Raw genomic sequence first — 7,186 nt, forward strand, 5'->3', positions numbered from 1 at the left:
GCTGGCGGATGGATCCGGACTCTAACCGGGGCTGGAAGACTGATGGTTAATTACAGGACGCCGGTGATCCGATGATGTGCGTGGAGGATCCCGTCGACGTGATTAGAAGAAGATGGAGAGGGAACAGCTGCTGTCACCGCGACACTCAACACTAGTCAGGAACTGAGAGGTATTCATCAGATTCACAGTGTGCTCTCATTTAGCGCGTGATATCAGAGGTATTACATATTGGAAAACTTTAAACAACGTAATAATAACACACTTTGTTGCTTGCAGCAGACCTACACTGTGTGTGCTCCCCCAGCGGGCGCACTGTTGTGTCCAGTGTGTTGATGTTGTTAGTGGGTGGCAGCTGTCTAATGGCAGCTGGCAGGAGCTGTCTGACTGCTCTCTGAGCCTGATCAGTATTGATTTATTGATTTCAGAGCTCTATGACACCCAACAGGCCCAGAGTGTGTCAGGAGTTCTGCCTGTGCATGTTTAAAGAAACACACTGGTGTTTTTTTTGACAGATTAGTTACCTCAAGCAAGTTTCAAGTCTCTTCAAATTGATTTTCAAATTGTAGTGAATGATTTGAGGAAAAACATGTTCATGAATTTGAAACACCATCCTTTGGGAAATGTAAATAGGCTAAAAATCTCTATATTTACATCATTCTAAGAGATTTAAAGAGGCACAGCTCTGAATCACTCAACACACCATTCACAGATCATCAGATGCAGACACAGTGGGCCCTCAAACTAAGATGGCAATATTTGAAAACACATATTTTGGCCATCCATCCGCGCACAAAAACGACACTTTCAAACAAACAGTAACAACAAAATGGGGCAATACAACAAATTTATTTCATCACTTCAAGCAGGAGCACCCGCTTGAGTATAAGGAGGGCAAAAAATCCTGTGAGGAGAGCTATTGCAAGTTTTAAACCAAAAATAGCTCTAGTAAATATATACACATAGTATTTTTGTCATGTTATTAAGAATGTCATTATCAACACGTTCCCATCACAGGGTGGCAAATACAATCGTCGGTATTTGATGCACAAGTTGTGAAATGGTCGTAGTTAGGTTAGGTTTACTGCCACCACACCAAGTAGGCAAAAAGAAATAGATCATAGTTTCGGTTGAAATAAGTAGGCTAAATTACTTGACCTAAATCACACATGTAACGTTATGTAACTTTAAATTTTAAATAACTCAACTTTTACTTAACGCTTGGGGGAACCTTGTGTGTCAAATACTGACATCATCGCAGAAATACACTGAAATATCTCGATATTATTTTCGGGCCATATCGCCCACCCCTAGTTGGGGTTCTGTTGCATGAAGAAGAAAATATTTTGCCTTTTTCATATTATTTTGGCATTTCAGTGTGGAAAACGGTCTTTGAGAAAACATCCCTAAAAAAAATGCTAGCATTGACGCGTGTTGTTTTCACATGTAAAGAGGGTTAAAACAATGCAAGAGGCTGTGTTGCTTCAGGCACAGTTGAAATAATAAAATACGATCCAGGAAGTCCAGTTTTAGTAACACATCTGTGAATTTTAATGCTTATCAGATGCAGAACACTGCAAGGCCTTTGTAATACTCTCATACATGCTTTTACAACTGTCATCATGGTGGCAACTATTTTATCTTTTATTGCATGAGCATGAGGGAAACAAAAAACCGTGTTCACATTACAAAGCAATCTGCTAGGAATGTGCTCTTGCACTTATTTGATTGGCCACTGAAGTGTTTTGCCCCATATGTCCCTTTACATCCTGTAATCAATTAAACACATGTTAATTGTTAATGGTCCTTTCATGCAAACCTTATCATGTGACCTTTAAACAATACCTTAAAACTTCGATTAAATAGCCTATTCACAGATAAATGCCTGTCCCTGTTACTGGCCTGGTGTGGCTGCATGTTTTGACAAATAAACGCAGGTCTCAATTAGAAGCCTTGTCTGTTTTTTATAGAAGTTCTTTGGATGTATAAAACCTCTGAAAGTCCACTGGGTCGCCTGCTTGAGCTAGTCCTATGTCGCGTATACACATGTGTTTAAACTTTTGACAATGTTAAAGGAATTAGAGGCGTCCCAAATAGATGCCTGTCCCAAATACAGGCCGGGTGAGGGTATGATTAAAGCTAATTAAAAGCCTGGGCTACATTTATCAAATCAAATCAAGTTTATTACAGTAATACTGTCATAGTATGTATGTTTCATAGTATCTAGTGAAATTCGTTCTCTACATTTAACCCATCCTAAGTGCTACGAGCAGTGGGCAGCTACTGTACAGCACCTGGGAACCAACTTCAATTCCAAGTCAGTGCCTTGGTCCTCCTAGTACTGTTTTTGATGGCGGGGAACTCGGAGCACCGGGAAGAAACCCACGCAAACACAGGTAGAACATGCTACTCCACACAGACAGGCCTGGGATGACCAAAGACCTTCTTGCTGTGAGGCCACAGTGCCTTATGTGCCTTCAGGTGATCAATAATACATAACATGAAATGGACCAATGAAAAGGCCTGTGCAGGATATTACCTTAATATAAAGTCTTTCTCTGCTGGGGCCTGGTTGGTGTGTGAGCAGAGGGTCAGTCTGTTCAACTCATGTGGGGCTCAGTCATCTCTGTGCTGTACTTTGACCTGCTTTATCCTTATGCTAAACACTAACCAGACTGGAAATGTATAACCAGCCTTCACACTGGCATCTACCTGTCTATTATATTTTCAGTCATCAAAAACAAGCAGAAGCTATTTTCAGCTTGTGATTTCAAACCATAGGCAATAAGCAAAAAGCTATCACCTTTTTCACGAGAGGCAGTCTTCAGGCATGGCACATTGTGTTTTTACTTTAATACTACTGCTGTTAGAGGCAGACGTGATGAAACTATATAAATATTTGAAGTATACTTACTTCAGTACTTCATACTGTTAAAATTTAATTTATCTAAAAAGTAAAAATCTTGTACATCCAATATTTGGGATTTTTGAGAAAGGAAATAAGACAAGAATGAAATAAATAAGTATAATCACAAGAGGTCATTTTCTGAATATTACTCCTTCACATTAACTAAAGACATTTTTACTGCCGTAAATCCTGTAAATGCTGCAAAGAGGTTATTGTTATTATTTGAGCCAAAACATCACACTGGGTCATTGATTATTTGTAAAAGGGGTGTTTAGTAACATGAGCCTTTGATGGGGGTTGGCACGATGCATATTAATAATAAATGCTTTTGATTGCTGACTAGATTTTAGTGAAAACATATGCAGGGAAATAATAATGGCCATATGCTCACACTGAACCAAACAAAGATCTGCAACTCACATCTACTGTGTTGGGTGCTGCAGGATTCTACATTGAAATCATCAGTCAGTTAGATTAGTATAACACCAGCATGAAGTTTTGTGGATGTGGATTGTCATTTGCTCTCTCTGACAGGCTCTTGGCTTTGTAAACACACTGCACATTGTGAAAGAGACTCAGTGACAGCTTGTACAGAGATGGCCAAGGTAATTAGACAGTTATATCTCTCCCAACAGAGGGATGGTGCACAGGTCCTGGATCTGATCTGGGAGAGTGAGCAGGCCTTAACCTCCGACTCTACAGATGGTGGTGGAGAAAGATTTAGAAAGTACCTCTAAAGCTCAGTTGGAACATTGAACAAAATGATGTTGCTCCAGGCGAGGGCATGTAAAAAAGCTGTTTATTGCCCTGAGCCACAAAATGTAGCTGCAACAGAGAAGGATTTTCGTACGTCACATGTATGTCAGATGTTGTAGATGTAGTCCAATTACTCAGATGAGTTTCTAATGTCGGGTGCGGTTACTCAAATCTTCTCCACCACCATGATCTAAACCTCTGGGTGAAATATAAAATTGATAGAAATCACTGCGTTCAGAGAAACCTGGACACGTCCCGTGTTCTCCTTTGGTATTAACTGATCAGAGAACAGCTGCGTTGATAATCATGAGAGTGATCTCAGAGTTTCTGGGTTTGGACGTTTGAAAAATTCAAACCTCTATGGCAGATTTTACTGGGGATGCAGTGGGAGCAAATTCACCTCCCAGAGATCACAATGAACAGTGAGATTTAAATTTCTAAACAAAAATCCTCACAGTGAACCCTCCAACTCTTATTCCCAAATATAGGCTTACCTGTGCTTGCAAGCCAGCTAACAAGGCACAACATGTAAATAGTACAGCTTTGAAGTTAACAGCATGGTATAATGGTGACATGTGTCAGTTATATTGCTGAAGTTGATGATTCCCTGTGATGTGTTAGTGTGCTTTAGCTGGGGATCTGGGGACTTTTTAGTCCCCAGATCTCTTTTCAAGGAACTAAAAGGTTCCTTCAGCTCACTGTTGTGCGTTTCAGCCGTGGTCTAAAGACCAGCGAAGATTAGGCAAATTAACCAGCTGACGTAGGCTGTAGGCCGTCCAAAGCGATGCACTGTCATCGTTATTTGTAACCACTATCCATGAGCAACATTTATAAATAAACATCAGATTTGATTGGAATATAATAAAATACTACAGGTAGTGTTGTAGTCAAGACCGCTTAAACCGAGACCAAGTCAAGACCAAGACCAGAGTTCATCGAGACCGAGACAAGACCAAGACATTTAGGGGCCGAGGGCAGTCGAGACCAAGACCGAGGGAGGGCGAGACCGAGTCAAGACCAAAACCAGTTCCCTGCATTGCAAGGCACGCAATAAAATGTGGAATGAGATCAGAGGTGCTTCTCAAAGTGATCTGAAAGATCCACATTCCCCTTAAAACACCCTCATACAAACACTAAGAGCTGAAATCAACGTAAGCATCGCAGGGAGGGGGTGACATGAGTCGTTAATTATTCGTCGTTATTGGTTGCTTTTGAATATGCATAGCAATATGTTTTACTTCCAATCAAAGTTAGGATGTTAACAAATAACTCAGACAACGCAAAAGCAAATTACTGATATTCCCAAATTTATGGTCTTGAAATAAAATCCCAAGTCCTCAATGTCCGAGACCAAGACAAGACCGAGTCCGAGAGTACTACGACACTAACTACAGGCTTTGCTTGACCGTTAAAAACAGCTTTTTGCGTGGGAGTATAATGAAGAGACACATGATAAAATTTGTTACAAATTTAATAACAAACTGGATAAAACCATCAACTTTTTAAAAGAAGAAGCAACACAAAAATACTATGCTATGCAGATCAGCTGCAGCATCACGTCTGTGTCGCCTGAGCGTCAGAGGAACATTATCTTTAACGAGCGTTATTTCCTGCTGTAATCAGCTGTTCTGTTTCTTTTGGAGAAGAGGAGACCGACTTCAGCTCTGTGTAAAACTTGAACTTGACTGATGAAAACTTAAACAACAACTCTGGATCCAGTTACTCCATCAGCTGTTTCCGAGCAATAAATTGAATGCCGACGTTCAATCTCAGGTGGACATTGACGATTGAACGTTGATTGTGATTTATTTGTTTGCAAACAGCGGTGGAAAAGAGAGGAGCAGTCGTAGAAAAACAGTTCTCAGTTAAAGCCAGTAGCTTCTACTTGCCCATTCAGAAATTCACTGCAAGGCAAGCTCCACCCCCCGAGCAGGGACTTTTTGTGGGGTAAAATAAAGACCCTAGACCTCCAGTGGAAATGCAGTGAGTTCCTCCAAACGTTCCTAGTTCCGGTGTATAGTTCCTTTGGTCATAACGCGGCTTTTGTTGGCACTAATTGTCGGCTCAGTTGTAGGTTGTAAACAATGTTTTCCGTCTACAGATAATTGTGTGCAGTCTGAATTTACCTGTGTGTGTGTGTGTGAAATGACTTTAGGTGCAGCTTTATAGTATTTAGTCTGCAAGTAGACAGTGTAGGAGATGGAGCTTTTGTGATTGCTGCCACAGCTGCTGGCTGCATACAGCTGCTTAAACAGAGAAGAACACGGAGGAAGTCAGGAGGAACACAGGCATGGAAGGTGACATGGAAAAAGGGGAGGAAATAAGGAGGGAAGAGTGAGAGAAGGGTGGAGGAAAGGTGTGATCAGGATAATTACAGGGTGTGTGTCAGAAGACTGCCCCTCTTCCCCCTCATTCACATCTGTCTCCTCACTGTTTTTTTCTTCTCTTACTGTAACTCCCTCCCTCCTTCACTCAGCCAGGGAGTTTATAGGATGGCCTGTCACCACCTAGAACTGAATAACAACCCTCTAACATCACGCATCTTGGATAACTTTGTGATGAACTCAGTGTGTCACACCCTGCTTGAGTGATTCTAAATCCTGAACAAGCTGACCTGGTCTCATTGTTTGTCTCTGACCCTGTTTAGATCATCAGAATAGGTCTCAAGTTATCTGATCACAACCACTCTGCTATAGAGAATTAGGTAAATGTTAGAGAATCTGATCTGAAGCTTTCTGACTGAGATTCTAAACTTTTCACTTTCATCATCAAAACTGAGAAAAGTTCCTGCAGCAGAACAGCTGAATAATAATCTAGCCATAATGGACATCCGTGAGGGAAAAGATGCAATTAAAGTAAAGTAAAATGACAAACGTAATAAAATGAGAGAAGGGAAAATTAATCAATCTAAGGCTTAAACAAGGAAGACACGTCACCTCGTCTCACTCACAGTTAAATTGTAACATCACCCAATTGTAACAGAGATGGATTATGAAACACTTACTGAAGTCATATGTGGATGGGAACTGTCTCAGAAAACATCTGGACACATTTACGGAATAATACAACTAAGAATTGCCTGTTGCAAGTCCAGCCTTAAACTGTATGTGACAACCACGAAGTCTATGAGTTGCAAGCAATTCAACCAAAAAGTGATGTTTCCCTCTCAGTTTGTTTGATTTGAATACTCTTTAGAGTCCTAAAGAAGAAAAACTATCCAGTTTTTCCACAAATTTAAAGGAGGCAGAAATCTGTTTTGCTATTTTATTGAACACTTAACTTTCAGGGTGTGGTTTCCTGTTTTATTTTGTATACTTTGGTGCACTCCCTGTTTCAGAAAGTGGATTTAGTGAAAACTCTGAGTAAGTTGAGCCCGAGATGAGGGAAACTCTGAGTTTTCAGTTTCAGAGAGCGAGATCAGGTAAACTCTAGGTCTGTAACCCCGGCAACTTACGCTGTGAACCAGACCTGCTCAGGAGGAGTTTTGGTTAAACTAACGTTGAGTTTCTCTCTGACTCCTCCCCC

General features: G+C 40.8%; 1 protein-coding gene across 1 annotated transcript in view; it reads left to right on the forward strand.

The window, feature by feature from the left end:
• Positions 1 to 7,186, forward strand: part of LOC123971510 (phosphodiesterase 4D interacting protein) — an 89,521-nt gene continuing 82,335 nt past the window's right edge. The window contains exon 1 of the mRNA XM_046050388.1: positions 1 to 169. The gene's annotated coding sequence lies outside the window, so the exon portion shown is untranslated. The remainder of the gene's footprint in view (positions 170 to 7,186) is intronic.

This window comes from Micropterus dolomieu, linkage group LG05 (assembly GCF_021292245.1).
Source record: "Micropterus dolomieu isolate WLL.071019.BEF.003 ecotype Adirondacks linkage group LG05, ASM2129224v1, whole genome shotgun sequence".
In the NCBI taxonomy this organism is placed as follows: Eukaryota; Metazoa; Chordata; class Actinopteri; order Centrarchiformes; family Centrarchidae; genus Micropterus; species Micropterus dolomieu.